At 40.1% G+C, this 27546-nt stretch overlaps 1 protein-coding gene across 3 annotated transcripts in view; it reads left to right on the top strand.

Annotated features, from left to right (window-relative positions):
* The first annotated feature begins 8389 nt into the window (after nt 1-8389).
* Nucleotides 8390-27546, top strand: part of cln8 (CLN8 transmembrane ER and ERGIC protein) — a 30461-nt gene continuing 11304 nt past the window's right edge. The window contains exon 1 of one of the 3 annotated variants that reach the window (XM_072560784.1): nt 8390-8526. The gene's annotated coding sequence lies outside the window, so the exon portion shown is untranslated. The other 2 variants (XM_072560794.1, XM_072560803.1) reach the window with 2 other exon arrangements.

Below are 27546 nucleotides of genomic sequence, written 5' to 3'. Positions count from 1 at the left end.
AAAGAATTTTCATTTATAATGGCCGATTTTTTTTAGAATATCTGTATAAAATTATAATGCCTAGACAAAAATTTAAATATTGGACCCAAGGTAATGGAAATTTCTAGAAACCAAATGGTCAAGGTGGCAATCAATTATATCTGTCTGTAGATGTGAGTTAATTGCAAAGTAGCAGTGATCTCCAGAACTACCACATCCATGGTTCTGCTGTTGTGAAATATAATTACTAAATTATTTAACTTCTATTCCACTCATATTCTCAAATGTAGATGTCAGATGCAAACAGTTCAGCCCTTTTGAGGAAATTTTCCAGCAGTAATATTCAAGTAGCATATCGAATGTATCATAAAGTATTCCTTAAGGTTTCTGATCCTCTCAGGGATCTCAATTGCCAAAAGGTGAATTGTGCCGAATCATTGGATCCTTCACACAGAATGAGGAAATTTACTGTGATCATTATACTGGTGCTGTATGGTTATCCAAGCGCAGTATGGAAATTTTGAATTTGTTCATCTTCCAGCTGGAGGAATAAACACCGTGCTCAGAACACTGATTATTCACATAAATGACAGGTAGTTAATACTTATGCAATTAATATTTGGCCTTAGGTAGCAGCTAGAACAGTAGTTTCCAAGGCAATTTTGATTACATCTGATGTATGTTAAAATTTCCAAATAGCCATATTTTGAAATTGTTGGTACCTTCATGAATGTAACACTTTTGCAAAACCCGTCGATAAATCAGATCACCGAATGACTGAAAATTTAAGATAGGTTATGGAAAAATGCATAAACAGAAAGTTAGAAAGAGAAGCACACAACAAAAAAAACAGAAAATACAAGTCCAAGTTTATGGAGAAAGCTGAGACTTGCAAGTTGAAAGAAAACGTGGAGGCTTATAGGATGCACAAAAGGGGAAAATGAGTGCATGAGTGAGACAAAGCATTGGAGATTAAGAAGCAAGGAGAAAAAGTTACAATGACTTGCATTCAGAGAGTCAATATAAATTGGTCAATTTAGAAGGTGATACCAAACCCAAATGTGGTCATAGCTTTACCCTCGACTTAAAGGTTAACATCATTCTTCAATGGTCTTTATACAAACTGTGAAATTGATTTTCAAGTGTAAGTATCACTTGACTTTGCGCTCATTCCTGTTTTTTTAACAAGCATTTTAAAACAGAATAACTCTGTGTGGTTATGCTTATGGAAGGAATGTAGAAGTTAGTTCTTAAATTAAGCAATGGCAAGTATAATTTTTATGTTCAGAAAACAGTCAAAATAAAAATCGATAACTGTGAGCCTTCTTATATTTATTCAGGAGATGTGGACATCGCTAGTTGGGCCTACATTTATTGAAAAGATGATGGTGCCCTTGAAAGATACTTTCTTGAATTGCTACTGTCCATTTGGTATAGGAACAATGCTGTTAGGGAGTGGGTTCCATGTATGTGCCACATTTGACATGCACCTAAATTCTCCTTTCTCATGGAAACTCCGGTGTGTCCAGAATAATCATTATGTAATTTAGCTTTTCTTATAGCTAATCCACGAATGCAATGACTTTCAAGGGTGGATACTTCTTTAACAAAATGACTACCTGTTGCATGACCTAGAAAGAAAAACTATGTAACTCTCTCTGGTTCTTCAGCACTACATCTTTATATTCTTCTTGCTGCCTTTATTTTCATTTATCGCTTGTGCGCCTTGGATCAGACTTCTGAAAGAGACCACATCTCCCTTCTCTTCAATTATGGTTTCTAATGATAAAGAACATAAGAACCAGGAGCAGCAGTGGCCCATCTAGCCTTCAAACCTGTTTCACCATTCAATAAGATCATGGCCTGAGCTCCACTTGCCCACCCTCACACTGTAACCCTTAATTTGTTTACTACCCAAAAAATTATCGATCTTCCCTTTAAAAACTTTTACTGAGGAAGCCTCAACTACTTCACTGGGCAGGGAATTCTATAGATTCACAATCCCCTGGGTGAAGAAGTTCCTCCTCAATTCAGTCCCAAATCTGCTCCCCTTAATTTTGAGGCTATGCCCTCTTGTCCTAGTTTCATCTGCCAGTGGAAACATCCTCTCTACTTCTATCTTACCTATTCCCTTCATAATTTTATCTGTTTCTTTATGATCCTGCCTCATTCTTCTAAATTCTAATGAATATAATCCCAGCCTACTCAGGCTCTCCTCATAAGCCAACCCCCTTAATTCTGGAATCTCCTTGGATGCTGCCTGAACTGCTGTGCTCGTCCAGCACCACTAATCCAGAATCTGGTTTCCAGCATCTGCAGTCATTGTTTTTACCTCTGGAATCAACCTCGTGAGCCTCCTCTACGCCCCCTCTAATGCCAGTACATTCTTTCTCATGAGGTGACCAAAATTGTATATTGTTCATATGTCTAAGCGAGGAGCAAGATAGTTGAATTTCCTGGTGTAAGCCTTTCTTATACTATTTCATTTATCTTATGTCCCACCCCCTTTGCCTTCTCTCATTCTTATTTTGTTTCTTACACTTTTCTGATTCAGTCCCCTTTACCGTCCTCCAGAAGAGTTACTTGCTAATATTTGCTCATAGAAAATCAACTATTCTAAATCAACTTTTAGTTGTTATTATGACATCTATTTGTTGAGAAAACAGCTGGCAGTGATTATATATTTGCTCTGTAAACATCTGGCATTGACAATAAATTTGCTGAGTAAATGTGACAAAAGCAATAAGCAGGAGCAGTGGGGATAGATAAAGGCAGCAGGAGACCTATGGGCACTTTAAACTCATCCTGACAATAAACAGACAAAGGACACCAAAGACCCAAATGCAGCCAAGGACTAAGACAAGTATACTGGGAGGATTGGGCCAATAATATCACTGAGGGAATCAGGCCTCTGATTTAATTCTGGTCGCTATGGTCACAATTCCCTTTTGAAAAGCTGCCCCATCCTAGGCCTTCACTGTCAGATGATATTTCTTATTTCATTCTCTGTCTAGATCGAATGCACACAGTACTTAAGCTCTGGATCACATGCTACGATGTTGCTGACAGTTAGATTGGTACTGGGGTCACTGTTGTTCTTCATTTAGATAAATGATCTGGCCATGGGAACTTGAGGTATAAAAACAACATTTGTGAACAAAACCAAATTGTAAGACACTGAGTGGCATTAATAGAATTGTCACAAAACAGCAGACATTAAAACAAACTTGCAGAGAAGATGAGCTATTGGACAAATACATTTCCACTTAGATAATAAGTGTGAGTTGCTGCATTTTAGGAGGAGATATGGGCACCACCTACTTCTTGCAAATTAAGAGATTAAACAGTATTGAAATGGAAAAGAATCTATAGATTCACAAATCAATAAAGTCAAACACATACAAACAATGGACTAGTGTGCATTTCTGGAGAAAAAGATACTCAAAAACAAAAGAAAAATCAATGCAAATCTTATTTGGATATTGGCTAGAGTAATATGCATAGTTCTGGCCCCCATATTGCAAAAATGATTTAAAAGTACTGGGAAAAATGCAACAAAGGATTGATATGGATGATATCAAAACTGGAAGCGTAAAGCTATGAGGAAATACTGAACAAGCTGGGGCTATTTAGTAAAGAGTGGTGAGATAGAGGTATATGTGTGGGATAGCAAAACAAGACACTATAAATTTTAATTATTAGTAATTCTAATTTAGAAGAGATCTATTTTTTCAGACAGTAATGTAATTGTGACACTCACTGCTATGTACAGCATTTGAGGTAAATAGGGTAAATTCACTAAGTGTAGGCTAGACAATTACATAAGAAATTTATACAACTTTCATTTTTACAGTATCTTTAATGCCATTAATTATTTCAAGGCACAGCACATCAGCATTACAGTACAAAGTCTGAAACAAAACCAAAATAGAAACTATTATGTCAGATGACTAAAGATCTAGGTTTTCAAATAGCTAGGGAGGAGAGTAATTTGGAGATGTGTTGATAAATAGGTAGGGTACTTCAGGGCTTTGTAGCCAGTAATAATGAAGCAACTAAAATTGGGGTGCACAAGACATCAGAAATTGAGGATCAAACAGTTAGAATCATACAGTACGAAAGAAGCCCTTTGGCCCATTGAATATGTTCTGCCAAAAACACACTACTATCTCGACTACTCTCACTTCCCTGGACTAGGCCCATTGTTTTGAATGTTATGACACTTCAAACATCTTCATTTTCTAAAGGCTGTAATATTACCTACTTCAACTACCCTCCCAGACAGTACATTTCAGACATCCACCACCCTCTAAGTGAAAAGACTTTTCCTTAAATCCCCTCTAACCTCCTGCTTTTCATTTTAAATGTCTACCCCTTTGTTTCTTCCTTCAATTAAGGGAAAACAACTGCTTACTACCTACCCTGTCCCTGCCCATGTTTTTCATAATCTCATACACCTCTATTGTGACACCTGTTTAAATTTCTCTGCTTTAAAGAAAACAACCTGAGATTACCAAGCTGCTCTTCAAAGCTAAAATGTTCTATCCCAGGCAACATCATCGTGAAACAAAATCAGAAATTATTGGAAAAACTCAATAGGTCTGGCAACATCTGTGGACAGAAAGCATAGTTTAACATTTGAGTCCAGTGACACTTCTTCAGAACTGTTAGTGGCCAGGAAAAAAGTCATATAAATGCTGACACTTGTAACACCTCTCCACACCTCCATGGCACCTTCTCATGCATTTCACAAGGAACTCTCCACCTAGGAGAACCTGATCTACTCCTCCTCCATTCACAACACTTCCACAAACCTCTTCGTACATTCTCATGCAAGTTGCAACACTTTGTCCTTGTACTTCCTCACTCCTCATTGTCCAAGGCTCCAGGCACATCTTCTAGGCAAAGCAACGATATACCTGCACTTCACTTAATCTTGTATTCGCTGCTGACAATGTGGTCTCTTCTACATGCAGACTGGGTGACTGTTTTATGGAACACCTACATTCTGTCCACAAAAAATTCCCTGACCATCCAGTTGCCTGCCATTTCAACATACCATCGAAGAGTATGGTGCTGGAAAAGCACAGCTGGTCGGGCAGCATCTGAGGAGCAGGTGAATCAACGTTTTGAGCATAAGCCTTTCATCAGGATGCACATTCCTGATGAAGGGCTTATGCTCAAAACGTTGATTCACCTGGTCCTCGTATGCTGCCTGACTGGCCGAGCTTTTCCAGCACCACAGTCTTCCACTCTGATGTCTCTGCAGTCCTCACTTTCTCCAATTTCAACACACCACCAAGTTCACCAGCCAACATCTTTGTCTCGGGCTCCAGCAAGAATCAGCGCAAGATGGAAGAACAGCGTCTCTTTTTCTGCTTCAGGACACTGCAGCCTTCAGAACTCAATATCGAGTACAATAATTTTAGAACCTGAACACTTTCTCTTATGTTCTCTACCAAACCAAAACCCCAGGCCCTATAATGACATGGATTATTTTCAGCACAGCCATTTTCACCTACTTTGGTCCCCATTATCAGCTTTTCCTTCTGCTTGACATATTGTCATCCATCTCTCTGTCTGCTCAACTGGATTCCGTCTCTACCTGCTAACTCCTTCCCCCACCCACCCCCTGCCGTCAGTATATATACTGCCTTTTCCTAGCCACAATCAGTTCGGGCTCAAAATGCCATCTCTGCTGCCTCTCAACAGACGCTGCTGAGTTTCTCCAGCAATTTTAATTTCTGTTTCAGATTTCTGGAATCCACAGTTCTTTGTTTTATTTCAACATCTCCTCTGCATCCCCTCCAGCGAAATTACATCCTTCTTCCTGGTGACCAGAACTGATAAAGGCAAGCATTACATGTACCTTCTTAACTACCCTATTATCCTACGTTGTCACTTCAGGGATCTGTGGACAAGCAGCCCAAGATCCCTGTGTTCCTCTGACCTTCCTTGTGTCTTGCCATTCATTGAGTACTCCTTGCTTTGTTAGGTCTTCCAAAGTGCACCACTTCACATTTATTAAGGTTACATTCTATCTGCCATTGATTTGCCCATCTGACCAATCCCTTCTTATATACTCCTGCAACCTAAGACCTTCCTCCATACTATCAACCCACCCAAACAGTCTTCATGTCATCCGCACAGTTTCCCCCCAGCCGCATTTTCAGTGACATCATTTATAAATATCACAAACAGTAAAGGACCCAACACTGATCCCTGTGGTGTGCCACTTCGTACCAGGCTTCAGTCATATAAACAGCCTTCTATCATTTCTCTATGTCTCTTGCCACTAAGCCACTTTGGATCCAACTTCCACATTATCATGGATCCCACTAGCTTTACCTTCTTTAACAGTTTCCCATGTGGGACCTTGTGAAATCCATATAAACTATATCAACTGGGCTATCCTCTTCAACATATTTGGTCAATTCCACAAAAACATCAACCAGATTTGTTAGGCCTGACCTCCCTCTGACAAAGCCAAGCCGACTATCCCTGGTAAAACATTGCCTCGCTAAACGGAGACTAATTTTCTACTTCAGTATGTTCTCCAACAAGGTAAAAACAATGACTGCAGATGCTGGAAATCAGATTCTGTATTAATGGTGCTGGAAGAGCACAACAGTTCAGGCAGCATCCAACAGTTTTCCTACAACTGATGTGATACTCACTGGTCTATCACTATTACCCTTCTTATAAAGTGAAACCACATTTGCCATCTTCCAGTCCTCTAGCACCACTGCTTTGACCAGAGGCAATAATAACAATTTGCGTCAGGGCACCTGTGATTTCCTCCTTCACCTCCCACAGCAGCCTGAAATTTCACTCATTGGGACCTGGGGATTTGGCAAGTTTTAAACTTACCAAATTCTCCAGTACCGCCTCACTTCTTATATCAATCTGCTCATGAACTTCATGGTCTGTCTTTTCGAATTCTGTACTTGCATCCACCTTCTCTTGAGTAAAACTAGATGTCAAGTACTCATTTAACACTCTACCAATGTTGTCCATTGTAGGACTGGATGGGATTATGGGGCTCTGAAAGGCCAAGGACATGGATTAATTTGAAATAAAATGATAAGAATTTTAAAAGCAAGATTGTTTGGCAATCAGTTTAGGTTAGTGAGGATTGATGAGATAGCAAAATGGAGAATGGTATGGGTTAAGACATGGACAGCAGTTATGGATTACCCTAAATTTACAGAGGCTAGAATGTGAGATACTGATCAGAGGTATGTTGTAATTGTTAAACCTGGAGGTAACAAGCTAAGCTTTTTTTTTAACAGTGAATACTCCATCACAGTCAATTTTATGTGGGTGGAAGTAAATGATCTTAATGACAGCACAAATATTAATACAAGTAGTGAGAAGCTCACATGGAGCATAAACAACGGTACAGATTTTTGGGTCAATGTTCTGCTTCTTCACTGTGGATTATTTATAATCCAAAATGGTTAATCCAAAATGCACCAAAGAGAAGCAGCTAGAAAACTAACTTTCAGATCCAAAATACAGAATCTCAGATTTCAAAACAGGATCAGGGTTCTGCATCCAAGAGTTATATGAGCACTTAAATGCACCCAAATCTGCAATTGGTATTTGCGTAGCAATCTTGACAATAATTTAGCAAGCTATTAAATGGGGTTTGAAGAAAGAAAAGATTAAGAGTTACGATGAAAATGTTGAATTCAGGAAAATGTGAACACTTTTTAACGTCTTATGAACGAAGATGCCGTTCGAATTCCACAACTCCAACTTGTATATTCGGCTAATTATGCACAAGATCAAGACCTCAAGTGTTGGATGGTGGCTAGGGTTAGGACTCAGTCAAGGGCTCAAGTATGAGTGAGAGTGGGGGGGGAGTGCTGCTTTCGCACTTTTCGCTCTACCATTTCCCGGGGAACTACGCTGGTAAGATCACCGAACTGTAGGCAATTTCCGCTTAAATCAGTGGCAGATTTTTTTTCCACAGTGCTCCCCGGACTAGGGAACTTCCGAGAGGTCGACGTTCACAATTCCCGTGCAGGTAGGCGGGTGGGGAATTTCGTGGTTCACTGACAGCGAGCTAAAGCACAAAGTGCTGGGAGAAACTCAGCAGCATCTGTAGAGAAACAGAGTTAACATTTCGAATCCAGCGGCCCTTTGTCGGCTCTGAAAGTAGGTGGGAAACAGTGATATTCATACTGATGGAGGGGTACGTATGTGTCGGCGGTCTGGCAGTTGCATTTGCTTGTCTTCGCTGAGTTTGGTTGACTTGTGCAGGTTTTTATTTCAAATTCTCAGCAAACGCAGCTTAATCAGACGCAGCACCAGGTTATCCCCGGGACGTTCCAGATACGTCACAGAGCCCCTCCGCCCGCTTCCTATTGGTCGATACAATCTAATTGATACATTTGCTCCCTAGTAGCAAGTCGTACTCTGCAGGGGTTTGTGCGTCCCACCTCCAATCGGAAGCCAGCTCCAGTCGGGGGAACGATCAGATGATCGGCTCACGTGACCAGATCGGGTGATCAGACCTTCAAACCGCCGGCGAGGTAGAGGGTGAGTAAATGCAGTCTCAGTGTTAATATGGCTCTTTAATCAAGGTCTTATTTATAGTCAAAAGCAGAAGGTGCAGGTGAGTCTCTGTCGGTCTGCCAGCATCTGTAGGAAGAAAGCCGAGCTAATGTTTCGAGTCTTCTTCAGAACCTGTAGTAGCGAGGGAAAAGTGATATTTATTACGGAAGATGAAGTAGGGTGGAGGTCAGCAGGTAGATGGGGGTGGAGCCCAGAGAGAGAGAGAGAGAGAGCGATGAAAACGAGGAGATTGAGGAAAGCAGGCTATGACAAAAAAAAGTGATAATAAAGGCTAAGAGAAGGGGAGAATGGGGCGAGCTGCACTGAAAGTGCAATTATGCACTGTACAAGATTTCAAATAGCCGAAATGAGTGTCCACGACATCTCTCCATCGCACATTGTGAAAGCAACAGAGTACATTGTCTCCTACTCTGTGTAATGAGTGAAAGCAAACTGATTGACTTGGATCTTCCACCAAGCAGAAACCACTGTTGAGTTGCACTGCTAGTTCTTCTCTGCACTCTGATAACTGGTCTGCATTTCCACTGAGCCTGGTTTCTTCAGAAGTGTAGAGTATAGAATCCCCACAAGATGTTCCTTGTAATTCTGGATGTCGGTTTGCTTGTTGAGGTGGAGGGTTCATTTCCAGATGTTTTGTCACCCTACTAGGTAACATCTTCAGTGGGCCTCCAGACAAAGCACTGCTGATAATTCCTGCTTCCTATTTGTATGTTTGGGTTTCTTTGGGTTGGTGATGTAAACTCCTGTGGTGATGTCATTTCCTGTTCTTTTTGTCAGGGGTGGTAGATGGGGTCTAACTCGATGTGTTTGTTGATAGAGTTCTGGTTGGAATGCCATGCTTCCAGGAATTCTCATGTGTGTCTCTGTTAGGCTTGTCCTAGGATGGATGTGTTGTTCTAGTCAAAGTGAATATCCATCCTCATTCATATGTAAGGATACTAGTGAGAGAGGATCATGTTGTTTTGATTCACTAGTATCCATGCATATGAATGAGGAAGGACACCATTTCGACTGGGATAACACATCCATCCTAGGACAAGCCAAACAGAGACGCACACAAGAATTCCTAGAAGTATGGCATTCTAACCGGAGCTCTATCAACAAACACAAGAGTTAGAAGACCTCATCTACCACCCCTGAGAAAAAGAACCAGAAATGACATCAACTGAAACAATGTATAAGTAGAAAGCAGGAATTATCAGCAGTGTTTTGCCTGGAGGCCCACTGAAGATGTTACCTAGTAGGGTGATAAAACGTCTGGAAATGAACCTTGCCGCTCAGTTAACAAACCTACATCCAGAACCTCAACCTAAGCTACACATCTTCTCAAAACTTGCTATGTTCCTTGTGGTGCTAGAGTAACAGGGTGGGGGAATACAAGTCAGACCTTTGTAAGGGTCGCTGGACTTGAAGCGGTAACTGCTTTTTCTCTACAAATGCTATCAGACCTGCTGAATTTCTCCATCAATTTCTGCTTATGTACTAGTTGCTCCAAGCTAAGCTGAAAGATCCAATGTTAATGGATGGGTGAAAGGGTGAACAAGTGAGATGCCATTGTAGTAAAGTGGTAGGGTGGTAAGTGAATGAGTTGCGATTCAGGAAGGCTGGGATTGTAATTGTTTTTCTTGTTCACTCATTACTTTCGCTGCCACTTGTGATTCTTAAAATTTAGATTTCTAAGGCTAACCATTACCCATTCCTTTGTCTACCCAACTTTTTTTTTACTCTCTTGGCTGCATCTTCACTTATTGTTTACTCCACCTCCACCCCATGTTCAGAATATATGCCAGTCTTTTCCTAGTCACAGTTATTCCTGAAAAAGGGTGACTGGATCTGAAATGTTAATTCTGTTTTCTCTTTTACAGATGTTGCCAGAGCTAAGTTTTGATAGCAACTTTTGTTTCCATCTGTTGCGATAATAGGCTAAGGAGTATGTGAGAATAGGCGACTGAGCTAATAGGAACATGTCATAGCAGGAATGAGTGTGGCATGGGTGAAAAACATTAAAGGTTGGAATTAAGCTCTAGAATTATTGAACTCACCTATGTATAGGATGCCACAGAGTTGCCAAATGAAAAATAAGATGCTGTTGTTTGAGCTTGTGTTGAGATTTGCTGAAACACTGTAGCAGGCCTGTCACACAAATCTTGGGATGGGTACAATGTGGTGTTGAAGTGGCAGGTAACTGGAAGCTCAGACAGACAGAATGTAGATGTTCTGTAAAGCAGTCACCCAGTTTGCATTTTGTTTCCCCAATGTACAGGAGACCACGCTGTGAATAGTGAATACAGAATACTAGATTGAAGTGCAGGTAAATTTGCTGCTTCACCTTGGGGCTTCGAATGGTGAGGAGATAAATCAGCAGATGTTACGCATTCTGCAGCTTCTTGGGAAAGTGCCATGGCAGTACTAGGAGTAGAGGAGTGAACAAGAGTAACCTGGAGAGGATGGTCCCTGCAGAATGCTGACAAGGGGAGGAGAATATGCCTGGTCATGGTATTCTGTTTATGACTGAAGTGACAGCTTACAGTCCTTTTTAGATGTGGAAGCTGGCATGTTGTTCAGTGAGGACCAGAGGGATCCTATCATTTTTGAATCCAAAAATCTTTTATTCTTATAAGAAGCAAGTGGTAACTAGAGAAAGATTGGTCCACTAAAGGTTAAGGAAGGAAGGCTGTGTCGCACCTGAGAAAATGGGTGAGATTCTGAATGATTACTTTGCATCAGTGTTCACTGAGGAGAGAGACATGATGAATGTTGAGATTAGAGATAGAAGTTTGATTACTCTGGATCACGTTGTCATAAGTAGGGAATATGTGTTGGTTAGGCCAGAGGTTAGGGTGGACAGATCCCCAGGACCGGATGGGATCTATCCCAGGTTGCTGAGAGACGCGAGCGAGGAAATGGCTGGGGCCCTGACATATATCTTTGTGGCATCTTTAAACACAAGTGAACTGCCAAAGGACTGGAGGGTTGCTTATGTTGCCCCCCTGTACAAGAAGGGCAGTAGGCATATTCTGGGTAACTACAGACCAGTGAGCCTGACATCAGCAGTGGGAAAGATGCTGGAGAAGATACTGAGGGATAAAATCTATTTATATTTGGAAAAGAATGGGCTTATCAATGATAGGCAACATGGTTTTGTGCGGGGTAGATCATACCTTACCAACTTAATAGAGTTCTTTGAGGAAGTGACCAAGTTGATAGATGGAGGCGCTGTAGATGTCATATACATGGACTTTAGTAAAGTGTTTGATTAAAGTTCCCCATGGTAAACTAATGGAGAAAGTGAAGTCACAGGGTGTGCAGGGTGTTCTAGCTAGGTAGATAAAGAATTGGTTAAGCAACAGGAGACAGTAGAAGAAGGGAGTTTCTCGAAATAGAGAAAGGTAACCAGTGGTGTTCCACAGGGGTCAGTGTTGGGGCCACTGTTTATAACATATAAATTATCTGAAAGATGGCATTGTTAGTATGATCAGCAAGTTTGCAGATGACACAAAGATTGGTGGAATAGCAGAAAGCATAGGGGACTGTCAAAGAATACAGGAGAATATGGACTGGTGAGTTGGGTGGAGAAGTGGCAGGTGGAGTTCAATCCAGGCAAATATGAGGTGATGCATTTTGGGAAGTCTAATTCTAGTGCAAATTATACAGTAAGTGGAAGAGCCTTGGGAAAAGTTGAGCAGAGAGATCTGGGAGTTCAGGTACATTGTACCCTGAAAGTACCTGCGCAGGACCACCTGTGCGGCAAATGTCCCGGCTTCCTCTGCACTCCATGGCAATGAATTCCACAGGTCCACCACACACTGGCTGAAGAAATGTCTCCTCATTTCTGTTTTAAATTGACCCCTCTCTAATTCCAAGGCTGCGCCCACGGGTACTAGTATCCCTGCCTGACAGAAACAAATTCCCAGCCATGCATTATCTTTTAAGTTTCTTTTAGATCTCCCTTCAACCTTCTAAACTCTAATGAATACAATTCCAGGATCCTCAGCCATTCATTGTATATTAGGCCTACCATTGCAGGAATCATCCGTGTGAATCTCTGCTAGACATGCTCTAGTGCCAGTGTCCTTCCTGAGGTGTGGGGCCCAAAACTGGACACAGTATTCTAAATGCTGCCTAATCACCGAGCAAACCTACTTATATAACATGTTTTCTGAACACCATGTTATTTCTTTTTTGTCTCTTATTGTAGACTGAAATGGGAAAAGGACTGTTTAAAAGCTAAGGATTGTGGAAGGGATTGCAACATTTTTCAAAGCCAGTGTTCTCAAATGATTAGTATGGGAGAGATAAATGTAAGCGTATGTTGCACCCATCAGCTCAAGACCTTTGCAGAGCTGAAAATGTTTATAATTATATATCATTGCTTAGTAGATTGTATATGTATTTATTGCATTGTTGTGTAAGGGTTAGTCCAGTTCTCTTAACAATTTAACAATTTACATTGTTCCCACTGAGAGTAGCAGCATTTATTATTTTTGCTTACATTGTAGGAAAAATTTCATCAAAAGCAGAACAGCAACTAACTTGATTTTTAAAAAAAACTTAACATTTCCAAGAAGCCTACAGATTGTGGAACTGAATTATTAAAGGCTTTTGACAGTATGAATAAGTTCTTCTCGTTTCGTGGTTGAGTTCTGTGTACTTATTTTTCATGTCAAGTGGTATCAAGTAGCGTGCTTGTAAAGATACCCCTTGTTTCTTTCCCATTAGAGCTGCACAGCATTTAATGCCACATCCTTGCTGACTTAAATGTGATTAATATCCCTTAGCATCTCTTGTTTTTGCAGCTTATTTCCAAACTTAATTTGCGTCAGCAAATCTGTATACGTTATACTCCAGTAGTAATAGCTGAAGCTTGAGCACTGCTCCTTTATAGATATCCACTGGTTACACCTTACCAATCTATAAATCTTCCTTTTATTAAAAAACAAAACTACAGAACTGCACATGCTGGAAATCTGAAACAAATACAAATTGCTCAGCACGTCTGGCAACATCTGTGGAGAGAAAGCAGAGTTAACATTTTGGATCCAGTGACTGTTCTTCAGAACTGATTGTAGCTGGGAGAAGGTTGGAATGTGTGTGACTATGGTGTCCCACCCAGACCCATTCTCCTCCCATTCTATCTCTAGCCATAGTAAATGCAGGGTTAATCTACTTTGCCTGTACATCTGGACACTGCAGAGCAATTTTGTGGCCAACCCACCTAACCCACACATCTTTGGACAGTGGGACAAAACTGAAGCCGGTGCAGACGGAGAATGTGCAAACTCCACACTCAAGTCAAGGCTGGCATCAAACCCAGGTCCCTGACGGTGTGAGGCAACAGTGCTAACCACTGTGCTGCTCTTTTATATGAAGAAGGGGGAGTAGGAGTAGGGGGATTGGCATAAACAATAAGTGAAGATGGATCCCAGAGAGAGTGGTTATTGGGTAGATAAAGAAATGGGTGAAGGTCAGCCTTGGCGAATCAATAGATGCGAATGTTCCCCATTAGTATCTGACAATGTATTGATTGTAGTGGCAGCCCATGTGATGACAAAGTCTGGTGTGTTGCAGTTGGGGTAAGGACATAAGAAAAGTTACTTAAACCCTAAAAGTACTGAACTGGATATTGAGTCCTGAAGGCTGCAGAGACCAAAAGCAGAAAGTTAGATGCTGTTCTTCTGGCTTGTGCTGAGTTTTGCTGGAGCACCGCAGTAAGCCTGAGATAGAAGTGTTGGCCAGGGGACACAGTGGTGTGTTGAAGTAGTGGGCAACAGAAGAGTCATGCCTACTTTGTAGACAGAAAAGATGAGTGAAATGAATATGTGGTGAAAAGAATAGGTTCTGGTTTGTAGGGCTCTGACATCAGTACTGGGGAAGGTGGGGGGGGGGGGGTGGAGGTAGGGGGGTGGTGGTTGCACAATGCAGACATAGAAGATGTTGGAGAAATTACAGGTCTGGCAGTACCTGTGGAGAAAGAAACAAAGTTAACATTTCAAATCCAATTTGACTCTTGGATTGTTAGCTCAAATTGTTAACTCTGTTTCTCTCTCCACAGACGCTGCCAAACCTGCCTACTTCGGCACTTTGTTTGTTTTGGATTTCCAGCATTTGTAGCATTTTGTTTTTATTTGGGTGCTGTGCAGTTGGCATGGTCTGTACCTGAACCATGCTGGATCAGTACTGTGGCAAACTGGGGAAGTAGAGAGGACTTCAAACTAAGCAGTGCGAAAGTGCAAGGCATAAGTTTGGGTAATGCCATTGAATGTCAAATGATTAGATTCTCTGTTGTTGAAGATGACCATTGTATGGCACATCTCTGGAGTGAATGTTATTTGCCACTTGTCAACCCAAACCTGGATAGTGTCCAGGTCTTACTGAAGCAAGCCAGGTGCAAATGCAGCAAATCTGGATATTACAAATATGACAAGACAAAACAAAACAGAAAATTCTGTATCTATGTCTAGTATTCATAACAAAGCAAATGAATTTATAGTACAATTGAAATTAATGATCTGATAGTTATTGTGGGACATGGCTTCGTGGTAAGGATTGTTTTTTGAATATTCAGAAGAAACAAGAAGCTGATTAACTTCTAAAAGCACTGTTCAAGATGGATGGCATTGGTGTAATAGTTAGTGAAGGTCTTGGTTTAGGAGGTCTGGATGGAGAATTGGTTTGGGTGGAGCTGAGGAATGGTAGGTGACAGACATCACTAGAGTAAGTGTCACCACAATATAGGATGAATTACACACATTTGAGGCTTACAGTAAAATAATATTGATAATTGTGAATGATCATAATCTGTATATGACCACAAAAAAAATCAGACTGGTAGCAATAGCCTGGATGAGGCGTTTGTCAAATCCTTTTGAAATTTAGTTAAAAATCACAACACCAGGTTATAGTCCAACAGGTTTAATTGGAAGCACACTAGCTTTCGGAGCGACGCTTCTTCATCAGGTGATAGTGGAGGGCTCAATCCTGTATGTTAGTGTGCTTCCAATTAAACCTGTTGGACTATAATCTGGTGTTGTGATTTTTAACTTTGTATGCCCCAGTCCAACATCGGCATCTCCAAATCATGACTACTTTTGACATTTAGTGCACCTCCAGTGAGTGTGAAAGCTGAGCTAGCTGAAGTGAACCTGCCTAGTTGGCCTGGGGGAAAGATCAATAGAAACAGTGGCAGACATGAAGGGAATATTTCTTAATACTCAGGATAAGTATGTTCCAACTAATAAAGAAGAAATTTGAAGGGAAAGACTTGCCAACGATGGATAACTAAGGATTCAAGGAAAGCATCAAACTTGAGGACAAAGTCTATAGCTGCACTAAGATGAGTAGCAAATCAGTTTATTATACTGAATATGAAGAATGGCAGGAAATGGCTGTAAATCAATCAGGAGAAAGAAATTACTATGAGAGGAAGGTAGATACCTGTAAACACAGGTATTTAAAAATGGAATAGGTAAGTAGTGACTGTTACACATTTGAAATGGAGAGTTAACAGTAGTTACTGAAAACAGAAGCTAAGTACTTGTTCATTTGGTCTACCATTTCCTTACCTACTTTAACTCCCTCAACCTTGTTTTGAATGTTCACTTGTTGCCAAATATTCCCTGATCCATCAAGTACTTCTGTTATATCTCCTGCTAATTGTTATGCCTAAGGCTACCTTTATGCGATAGTCATAGAAAATTATGTAATAAGAAATGGTGTTTCAGTGACTTGAAAATTGGCCTTGATACCTTCTTGATATTGGTCCATGCTTGTGCCAATGTATTTCATTTTGTACAAACGTCCTTCATGAAACAGCTTGAATAGAGTGAGATCTTTATCAAGTGTTGTCAGGCAGTATTTCAAGGAAAGCATGATTTAATATTTGGAAATATCTGGAGTGAACAGTGTGAGATTCTGTATATGGTTTCTATGATGGAATGAATTGAATATACTCTCTTTTGTTTTTCTGTGTGAACCTTTTGAACTTGTGCAGTGGTAGTGTCCATCCCTGGACCAGGAGGCCTAGGTTCAAGTCCCACCTGATCCATCTCTGAACAAGTTGATTAGAAACATAGGTGAACTTTTTAAAATCTCTGAACTAATGCAAGGTGGTTTGCACCCAGTGACTAGTTTAGGGAAGTATCTTGAGGTATTAAAGCATTATTAAAAACATCGATTCAAGAGAAGAATGGGTGATGAGGTTTTTTATTTTTACATGGGGTGCAGGTGTAACTGTTACGGCAAATATTTGTTGCCTGCTCCTAACCACCCTTGATCTGATAGCTTGCTAGACTGTTTGTTTCAGAGGGCATTTAAGAGTCAACCACACTGATGTGGGCCTGGAGTCACATGTTGGCCAGTCTAGGTAAGGATGTCAGATTTCCTTCCCTAAAGGGTGTAAGTGAAGCTGGTGGGTTTTTAAAATATTTTGATAGTTGTCATAATCACCATTAATGACATTAGCTTTTAATTCTCTCCTTCAGTTCCAGATTACATTAATGTTAAATTCAATTAGCTGCCATTATGGGATTTTACGCCCTCTGAGATTTAGCATGGTCCTTTTTAGATTATTAGTCTATTGACATTATTGCTGCACTACCTTAAGCTAAAGTTCATAATTATACCAATAAGAAAATCTTACATCCACTACTCACTTATTTTGAGGAAGAAAATGTAACCAGAAACTTTGATTACATCCAGTTTGGTTGAGGGACAGATGTTGATATAGCAAGAGACTTCCCCTGCTTTTCAAAACATTCTGCATCATTTTTATACTTTTAGGGTAGCAGAAAGAATCACTGTTCTTTAGTATCACTTTAAAAAATGACATCTAACAGTACAGCTCCGCCTCAGTACCTAATACTCCCACAACTGTTCCTTCCAATTAAAATGAAAATCTTGAAAAAAGCAAAAAAAAGCATTTTAGGAGATTAGATTGAGACATCTCTCCTAATGATTTAGGATGAGTCACTCATGCATTACAATATTGCCTCCATTTACAAAACTCAGGATCAGAATCGTATTCTTCTTAACCTGCCACTTTCAGTGATTTATTTGACTACATGTACCTGCTGTCATGTTCCTGTAGCCCATTTAGAATGTTATCCTTTCCATATTGGAAGACCTGCACCCCCTGTTAGGCTAATTCATTCACTATATGCAAAGAATTACACTTTAGCTCATGTTACAATTCAGAAAAACAGGAATATATTCTGTCTTGTACTTGCAGACACATACATTCCAGCACATGTAATCCAACACTTTTATTGTAGGCTGTATGTTTAGAGTTACTTGAGAATAAAACATGGAAAACACCTGTACAGCCATACTGGCTCATATTGGTGCTTATCCTTTGTCAATTGGGGTCTTTGCCTAGTTTGCCTTTCTGCTTCAGTAATTCTGTTTCCTTTTTTTTTCTTCAATTTATTTAATCTATTCTTTAATGTTATATATATATCTGTTCTCTATGCTATGTTTCTTCTATCCTGTTTGGAGCTCATTTGCTTACAATGGTGACTCTAACTTAAGTGGCAATTTTAAAGTAAAAATAGCATTTAATTATTCACAACCAGATTTGATTCTTTATTGTTTCAGCAATTGATAAGGATGTTTTATACTCAACACAAGCTTTTTGCAAATGATGTAGTGATGGTATGCCTTATACTTCTCTTCTAGAGTTGTACAGCATGGCAAAAGACCATTTGGTCCAACCCATCCATGTTGACCAGATATCCTAAATTAAGCTAGTCTCATTTGTCAGCATTTGGCCCATATCCCTTCCTATTCATGCACCCAGCTGGATGTCTTTCTTTAAATGTTGTAATCACACCAGCCTCCACCACCACCACCTCAGGCAGCTCATTGCATACATGCAACACCCTCTGCAATGAAGAAGTTTCCCCTTGAGTTTAAGGAGAGCGAGGAAAGATTTAAAAGGGACCTATGTCCTCTAGGACTTCCCTACTCTGAGAAAGAGACTTTGACAATTCAACCTATCTGTGCCCCTCATGATTTCATCAACCTTCATAAGGTCACTTCTCAACCTTGGACAATTTAGGGAAAACAACCACAGCGTATTCAGCCTCTTTATAACACAAACCCTTCAATTCCAGCAAAATACTTAAATCTTTTCTGTTCTCCAAATTTAGCAACATCATTCCTACAGCAGGGCGACAAGATTTGAATGCACACTTTCAAAAGTGGCCTAACCAATGTCTTGTACAGCCACAATATGACATACCAACTCCTATACTTGATGCACTGAACAATAAGCATACCAAATGCTGCCTTCACCACTCTGCCTATGACTCCACTTGCATGGAGCTGTGAACCTGCAACCCTAGGTTTCTTTGGTTGGCAGCAATCCATTAACTGTATATTCCTACTGCCCTTATACTCCCTGAGGGATTCACTTGATCCCAGCTATCTATACATCTATGCCTCCCTATTTCTTGACCAAAACCCTAGTATCTCTTGTCATCCAACATTTCCTAACATCTACCACCTTTGCCTTTCACATTAATAGCAACATAGAGCCTCTGGGCTCTCGTGATTTTTTTTTTGGAAGACTTCCCACTTTCCTTCTGTCCTTTTTACCTGCAGATTGGGACAGCCTATCAGCTTTTGAAAGTTCTTGCCGAATAACATCAATTGTCTTACTCCAGTTTAGAACTTCTAAACAAGGTCTATCCTTTTCCATAACTATTTTGAAACTAAAAGAATTATGATCACTTGCCTCAAAGTGCTCCCCCACTGACACCTCAGTCACTTGCCCTGCCTTATTTCCCAAGTTTTGCACCTTCTGGAATATTCATATACTGAATATGAAAGTTTTCTTACACATTCTTAACAAATTCCTTTCTATCCAAGACCTTATGGCAGTCCCAGTCTGTTTGGAAAATTTATATTCCCCACCCTATTCTTTACAGATGAGGTTCCCTTACAAGTTTGCGTCTCAATTTCCTGCTGACTCGGGGTGGGTGGGGTGCTTACAGTATAATCCCAGTGAGGTGACGTCACATACAGTTCACTCTTGTGGTTCACTGAAGTTTCTATATTTGTATTGACTGCTGTTTTGTATGGGTAGCTTTTGTAGAGGAAGCGAAACCAGATGGAATAAATGAGGAAAGAACAGTAATGAGTTTAAACTGTTACACTACAGGTTGTAAAGAATGTCTGCATAAAGATGGTATATTAAATATTAATGGTTACTTTCACCTGAATGCCAAAATGATTGGTCATTTTGGGTTTTAAAAAAAAAGTCCAACTGATGCCTCGATCAATTATCTAGCTCAAAGCCAAATGTACACTAGTCTAAACTAAGTCTCATTCGTTGATTGAAGACCCAGATTATGTGGGGAGTTGTGAATACTGTTTGTTGTAATAATATTCAACAGAATGTTTGTTTGCATATACAATGCAACTTGCAGTACTAACAAGCTGAAGCATTGTGGAGGGGATCTGAATGAACAGGACAAGCATTAGCTTTCTCCTCAACCAATCAGATAAGTGGTTGAGACACACTCACCTTATTCCTTAAGTGTAATGTAGAACAGCTAAGTTCACTGTCTTGTGTAATGAGAAGGTAGGAAGTGATCTAAATATTAATAAATTTTAAATCTTCTACAGGATTTAAGATCTTTAGTGTTGTGATCTTGGGTGAGAAGGTAAATTATACTACAATCTTGTTAGGAACTGGTAACTCTTTTTTTTATTCTTTTAAAGTAGGTAAGTACCTAGGATTCAAGTTTTATTAAGGGGATAAAAAACTCAAGATTTTCATTATGTTCACTTGCAATGCCAAGGCATCCAAGGACGTGGATTAAATGCTAGAAAGTGGGATCTGTATAATTTAGGTACTTGTTCTTGACTGGCACAGAAGTATTGGGCCAAAGGGCCTTTTTTCTGTGCTGTAGACCTGTATGATTCAATGGCTGTAAGATTCCATAATTCTGAACTTAACTGTACAAAGTTAGAAAAGTAAAACAACATACAATAAATATGCAACTTAACATCCAAAACCGACATGAGGTAAATATGGGTGAATAGTTGAGCTGTGGTTGAACTTCCCATAAAATACCAGATCCCATTAAAGTAGGTCCCAGGGATATCTCGGCAACCTGCCCAGGCAGGAGTGACACTGGGGCACCATATCCACGTAATACTTTGCCTCCCTCACAAGGGTTTTCACCTCTTTGAAGATCTAGCTTTGGAACTCTCTTAAGTTACTGTTTTGGGCAGTCTCATTGCCTACTTGCATTCTGGTGGTTTAATCTCTTCAACTGAGACAATATTTCAGTGGATTTACAATGAAATACTCTGGCACTTATGGGCACAATTGTAGCCCTTAAGTAAATGCTAACTTCCCTCTTCTGGCACCAATCAGGGTTCATCTCCACTTCAGTTTTGTCAGTTGCATCAAGCAAAAACTGTCATAGTATTTGCTTCTCCCCTACCCTCACCTGCACTGTACAATTGACTGCCAATGCTTCCTTTTAGCCTGAATTCTTTTCCAGCATCCCATGACTTCTCCTGCAAGGTGCTATCACATGGCTCCTGAGACATCTTCCTGATGATCAACTACACCAACTTCAACCATCTTCTCAGCAGTATGGTGTCTGATGAAACCTCCTCCTCTTCTCTGCATCTAACTCACTAGCCTGTTACAAGACTCCCTCTTTAAGCTGTCTTAACCAGAGTTCTCTGGTTGGTTGGTTTTCCCACCAACAGTGCCACATAGCAGTGTAATTGTCAAGGTGACTGAACCCTTTGTTGCGAAGAACAATTAGGAATGTTGGACACCTCCTTTGGTCTCTGGTCTCTGCTTGTTTTTTAAAAAATAAGTTTGAGTTTTTTAACTAGAGTGAGCTTTTTAAGAAGCAAATTTTCAGTGTCTGAGATCGGTAGTAAATATATCATAATAAGCTGTTCAGAAATTCTCTTGTACTTGACAAACCTGACCTATTTCTGTTTAGTGAGTATCTAGTGAGTAGGAATTCTTGGGCATCATGTATTTTGGCGCTGAATCTCTTGATAAGATGTTTATGTATCAACATCTACATTAGAGATGTACAGCATGGAAACAGACCCTTCGGTCCAACCGGTCCATGCCGACCAGATGTCCCAACCCAATCTAGTCCCACTTGCCAGCACCTGACCCATATCCCTCCAAACCCTTCCTATTCATATCCCCATCCAAATGCCTCTTAAATGCTGCAATTGTACCAGCCTCCACCACTTCCTCTGGCAGCTCATTCCATACATGTACCACTCTGTGGAAAAAGTTGCCCCATAGGTCTCTTTTATATCTTTCCCCTCTCACCCTAAACTTATGCCCTCTCGTTCTGGACTCCCTGACCCCAGAGTAAAGACTTTGCCTATTTACCCTATCCATGCCCCTCATAATTTTGTAAACCTCTATAAGGTCACCCCTCAGCCTCCATTCCAGGGAAAATAGCCCCAGCCTGAAGAGAAAATCAGATTTCAAATTCTGCAGCTTCCGCATTGTCACCTGACATTTCTATCTAATGTAGTCTTTAATAAAACTGAGTTATTAAATTTATGACCATTCAGGCCAGTGTATTAGGGGAGAGACCTAGCGGACCAAGACTTAATTTAGGGCAAATAGATTTTTCTCACTATCTGTATTCATTCTACGAATTGAATACTCAAGTTTCCCTGAACTTGAGACTAATTTTGATCTGTAGTGTACTCCAGTTTTGGGTGGTAGAGGTCACAATGTCTGTTGGAAATCTGTGCCATATTCTTGCTTTTGAGCCCTATGGCTGGGGTTGGAATTAAGTTCCCGTTTCAAGAAAATGTTGGCTTCACCTACCTGTGTAAAAGTGGGTGGCGAAGGGCACCATGCTCTTTTGAACCCAGCAACATGCTGATCGCCAAGACTTCATTACAACCATGGAAACCTGGCAGGAAAGAGATCGTGAGCTGATGTGCAGATGATATCAGAGTTAAAGGCCTACGGAGATTCCAAGCTAGTATTTTGGGGACTTTGAAAATGTGACAATTTTCTTCAATCTGAGCTGTTTTAGTTGGTATCAGAAGATTCACCAGTCAGGATCTTCAAAGACTCTGCTGCATGATGATGGGCAGGATGGCTGAGAGGCAGTTTGTCTGCCCATGCCTATTTGTATCTTCACATCTAAGGCAGAGTTAATGTAATTGTTGTGTCTTAAATTGCATTATAGAGGTGTTTCTTTCCAGAGGATATTATGTAAGAGGCTTCCCCAGTTTGTCACACTATGATGTTAATGCCTGCCTGGTCACCCTGAAATGCCTACTGCTATTTGGTGCTGTACATGCTCTTGCATAAGTAAAAAGTAATGCCAGTTGGATTGGTCAGGAGCTAGCATTGCCTATAGGAATTCATTACCAAGATGCCAGCAACCATTTCTTCAAGCTCTGCCAAACAATGTGGTAGTGTAGGAAACTGCCTTTGCAGAATGTAAGTTAGTGGCAGGTAGATGTAAGTTGGAAGGTGTATTTGTAAACCAGCTGCCTTAAGATTATTGCTCTTAGTTGGAATGGCAACTTTAGTTAGCATGAAGCTATACGAAAACTACTTGGGGGAAAATACAATAATATCTTTGAGATTTAATTGAATATATTTTTCAGGCATCTAGTTTTACTACAGCATTTCCAAAAAAAAATCTCTTGACATTTTCCAGGGAAGGGAATATCCTAACAAGGCCAAAGCTTTTGCTGAGGTTACATAGGACACATGGAATAATACTTTGAAATGTCTAACCAAGTTCTAATAATAGAACTCACTCGAGTAATAAATTTTCTCAAGAAAAGATCTTTTTCACATTTGGTTCTTTTCAAATCGTAATCTTGAGAATGCCTTTTGTGATATTTTGAAATTACACTTGTGATCTGAACCTGTGAAGCATTAAAACTAGAGGGTAGAGGCAGAATTTCCTGAAGGGGAGCGGAGTCTCTGCCTTTATCATGTGGATATGAAAACTAATATTATGTACAATACAGAATTTGGCCAGGTATCAAGATAAATGATGTTCAATATCTGTTGCTTAAAAAGGATTTGAAATGGAGAGAAGGTGGATTTGTTATGACTGCAGCTGATATTACAAGCATGTCAGTTCTCAGAAGCCTGGTTTGACAGACCACCTTTTGATCTGTTTTGGTTTTAATGAACTGTTCATTTGCTGAAGCATAAACATACAATGGAGTAGACATTGCTATTACAAAAAATCTGAAGTTTGCTAACAAATTATTATAACACAGAATAAACCAAAACATCTACTTGTAAAATAAATTCCGTTCTTAAACCTAAATTCTTACTTAAAAGTATATTTCCATTAATCTCAAAATACTCCTTTTATAAATTGAAAATATAAACAGTTTTTGGTTAATACTTAAAATGCACCCTGATACAGTACCAAGAACATCACTCAAAATATTATCTTACACGTTGGTAGATTTAAGTCACTTGTAACTTCAACTTTTAGTTCTAGAGCTGCAGATAGGTCTAAGAAGAGGCTATTGTACACCTGAGCTTAAATGTACTCAACTTAAAGTAATCTCTTCAGGGATTTATCTCAACACTTTTGGTCTGAGACTATCACTAACTCATTACTCTAAGTAACCTAGTTCCTTCCCTTCTCAGGAGCATGAGTCTGTAAAACCATCCTGTTCTAAGGATTTCATAGGATTGCTCAAGATAAAATTGAAACCAAAGTCTTCCACTCTAACCTATGGGTATTTCATTTAAGCTATGAAAACAAGTGCCAGAAGTCTTGGAAAAACCTTAAGGTCCCCTTTTTTTACCTGGGTTGAAAAAGAAAGCTAAATAAAAATTCCATTCGTGGTGCACAAAAATGCATTCATGTGCTTCAAAAACTGTTTTAAGTTCTGATGCACAAAATCCACAGGTTACTAACTCAAAACCAGGAACCCAAACTTGAAATGTTTAAGTCTTATAATTTACATCATAGGGTCAAACCACCAGAAAGTATGCTGTTGCAGTGGTTTATACAAGTTGACTTTCTGCTTCTCCTGATTTTAAAGAAAATGAAGTTTCAAGCTTACTCTTTAAACCTTCTGTTACCTGGCAGGTTTTATGCAGAATTGGTGTTTACCATTACATTATCTCTTGGAATCCTGTACACCTGAGAAAGCTTGTAGCCTTAGCTGTTACACATCTAAGGAAATGCAGGAAACTGCTTGACCATGGTGGGGGGCAGGGTTGGGGACATGGCATTTGTTCAGAAGAATTGGGGACTTTGTTCTCAGTGTCAATGGATCAGTGTAAATAAAGTGATGACATTTGTTCACTTGTGGAATGTATGGCAGTACTTCCTTTTCACACTGGGGGCTGGATGATTATGCATATTTCACAGTAGGATGTCTGATAACTAAAAATTCTGGTTACATCGAAGACTCTTAACAAAACTCCTACTCAATAGGAAAAGAAAAAGTGGAGTGGAATATGCATGTAATAGAACAATCCTGATACGCTTTTCATGTATACCACACTGAGCAGAATCAAATTTATGAAGCTCAGCTCCCTCATCTTGACTATTCTGGACAGTGAATGTCTCATTACCCTTACAAGCTAGGAAAACACGAAGGCAGAAACTGGCTTGTAAGGAAGTTGGAAGATGTCCATGTGAGAAAGCATTCTTCTGTAAATTACATTCACTGACTGAAGGGTTCAAGGGAAACAGACAGGACAGGTGCTAATAGAAAGATTAACTTTGTGGTCTGATTTGAGTGAATGCTGTCTTTTTATGGATTGAATGTTTTGTGTATTGTTCCCAGGAGCTTGAGATCCAGGAATGTTTTAAATTTAATTTGCATTCTGGGAATCTAGGGTTTTCTTAAAAAGAAAAGCCATTTTGTAGGGCAATGATACTTGACATGTTAGCTGAGCAAGGTTACCTCATGACCTTTCCACATAGTTTAGACTAGTCTCTCGTTGGGGAAGGGAATCTAGCAAAAGCAATTGGCCATTTGGGCCTGTCTGGATCAAGATTTCCCACTTTGATTTGGAGATGCCGGTGTTGGACTGGGGTGTACAAAGTTTAAAAATCGCACAACACAAGGTTATAGAGCAACAGGATTAATTGGAAGCACACAAGCTTTTGGAACGTCACTCCTCCACTATCGCCTGATGAAGGAGCAGCGCTCTGAAAGCTAGTATTCTTCCAATTAAACCTGTTGGGCTATAACCTGGTGTTGTGATTTTTAACTTCCCACATTGATGTTTATGCTTAATGAGTCAAGCGTACACAGACCTGTCAGAGTTTCTCTTCCTCTGCAAACTTTTGCCATTTTAGGCTGTTCATCCGATTTAAGGATATGTGGCATTTTTGTAATTTTAATACCAAAGTCTGTATAAAGACAACTTGTTTGCAGCAATAAGAGTAGTCTGAGCGAGCTCTTGGGGGTAAGAACTGGTGCCACTACTCTGCTCAAGGTTTTAGAACCTTAGCTCAAGCTAACTTGTAAGTATCGATGTTACAGTGTAATATAAATGTAATTTAAATTAAACTGTCTGTAAGAGTCTTGTATTCCAGACTACCACAGAGTACGAGCCTCTCGGTTCGTCCCGGAGATTAAGGTCGAGCCCATCAGCGAATAGGTACTTTAACACACCTATTAGCTAACATTTAATGAAATTCTTGGTTGACATGTGGACAAATCAGCTCCCAGCAAACAAAATCAACTTGAGCCGCCTGCAGAACACAAAAGGAATGCCAAACTGGTAAAGCTTCAGCAAATGAACTGTGGATGCACAACGGCATAAATATTCTATAATGGCCAGCTGTTCCACAACCAATGGATTTAACAAAGTCTTACTGTAGCCAGTCTCATTGAATGAATGGGAGGATGAGGCAGTTGAACACACCTCCCCAAGCCAGAAAATAATTATAAAATTATGATTAAAACATGTGTGGCTGAAGCTTTTGCACCAATCTTCAGTCAGCAGTATCAAGTGGATGATCCATCTTGGCCTCCTAGTGAGGCACCAGCGTCCAAGGTTACAGTTCTAAGTTAACTTGACTCACTGAGATATCAAGTAATAACTAAAGTTGTTGGAGACAGTAAAAGCTATGGATCCTGATAGTGGTAACACTGAAGTCCTGTTTCAAAGCTAGTTGATCAAGTTGTTCCAGCTACAGTGCTGTTTACCCAACAATGTGGAAAATAGTCCAGGCATGTCCTGACTGAAAAACAGGCTAATTATTGCATCATCAGCAAAGTGAAAGACATAGTTGACAAAGTTTTATAAAACACCCTTGCTCACCAATAACCTGCCTGCTTTTCTTTTTCACTCGTTCATGGGATATGGGTCTCACTGTCTGGGCTCATGTTTATTTCCCATTTTAAATTGCCCCTTGATCTGAATGGCTTGCAAGAACCATTTCAGGTGGTAGTTGAGTCACGTTGCTCTGGGTCTGGAGTCACGTGTAGTTGATAACCAGTAAAACAACATATCTCGATACCCAAAGAGAATGTAGGTCACAATAGGTAAAAACAACCTTTCATTCTCTAAAACAAGTTAGATGGATTTTTACAATACTTTACTTTACCATGGTTAGGTGGTTGCATTTGAATTTGCCATGATGGCATTTAAACCTGTTTCCCCAGAACAGAGACTGGAGTCTCTGGATTACTAGTCCAGGGGTATGGTGGCTCAGTGGTTAACTAGCCATGATAAATTGCCCATAGTGTTAGGTGCATTAGTCAGAGGTAAAATGTAGGGAATGAGCCTGGGTGGGTTACTCTTTGGTCGGTGTGGATCTGTTGGGCCGTAAGGCCTGTTTCCACACTGTAGGGAATCTAATCAAATCCAGTGGCATTACCGCTGCTTCCCCTGTTGATATTCAGTTTAGGTTATGTCAAGACCACTTGACTTCAGACCTCATTACAATCTTGGTCTAAAATGGCTGCTGACACTAACATTTTTGGTATCGTGGACAGTGAAGAAGGTATGGGCTAAGGACT

Source organism: Chiloscyllium punctatum, chromosome 3 (assembly GCF_047496795.1).
Source record: "Chiloscyllium punctatum isolate Juve2018m chromosome 3, sChiPun1.3, whole genome shotgun sequence".
Lineage (NCBI taxonomy): Eukaryota > Metazoa > Chordata > Chondrichthyes > Orectolobiformes > Hemiscylliidae > Chiloscyllium > Chiloscyllium punctatum.
The sequence above is the reverse complement of the archived record's forward strand: the minus strand, read 5'-3'. Positions and strand labels throughout refer to the sequence as shown.